Source organism: Myotis davidii, unplaced genomic scaffold (assembly GCF_000327345.1).
Source record: "Myotis davidii unplaced genomic scaffold, ASM32734v1 scaffold79, whole genome shotgun sequence".
Classification (NCBI taxonomy): domain Eukaryota; kingdom Metazoa; phylum Chordata; class Mammalia; order Chiroptera; family Vespertilionidae; genus Myotis; species Myotis davidii.
The window spans coordinates 1,998,889-1,999,158 of record NW_006294339.1 but is presented as its reverse complement, the minus strand read 5'-3'; the positions used below and the strand labels follow the sequence as shown (position 1 = coordinate 1,999,158).

The 270-nt window shown below is 63.3% G+C and overlaps 1 protein-coding gene and 1 long non-coding RNA gene across 2 annotated transcripts in view; one reads left to right on the top strand and one right to left on the bottom strand.

Annotated features, from left to right (window-relative positions):
• LRP8 (LDL receptor related protein 8) overlaps window positions 1-270 on the top strand; it is a 77,063-nt gene that overhangs the window by 58,771 nt on the left and 18,022 nt on the right. The window lies entirely within an intron of this gene.
• LOC107183868 overlaps window positions 1-270 on the bottom strand; it is a 1,693-nt gene extending 1,423 nt beyond the window's left edge. Inside the window, exon 1 of the long non-coding RNA XR_001514674.1 lies at window positions 198-270. This is a non-coding gene — a long non-coding RNA (uncharacterized LOC107183868). The remainder of the gene's footprint in view (window positions 1-197) is intronic.

Sequence of the window (270 nt, the reverse complement as noted above, 5' to 3'; positions counted from 1 at the left end):
GAAACAGCCCAGACCCAGTTCCCTGGAAGGATCGGTGCCAGGCTACATAGCATTTCCTGGGAACATCACGAAGGCCTGCAGGTGGCGCTCTGCAGCTTTAGAGACCCTCCTAGCGCCACGGTCCAGCGGGCAGTGAGGCTGGGAGGCTCCGGGAGGGAGAGTGTGTCACACACGCACGCACGCACGCACCGCAGTACCTGGATTGGAAGCCCCCTTTGCTGTCCCTGGCGGCACGTCCACCATTCAGCCCCTAGCAGGGCTCCTTCTGGC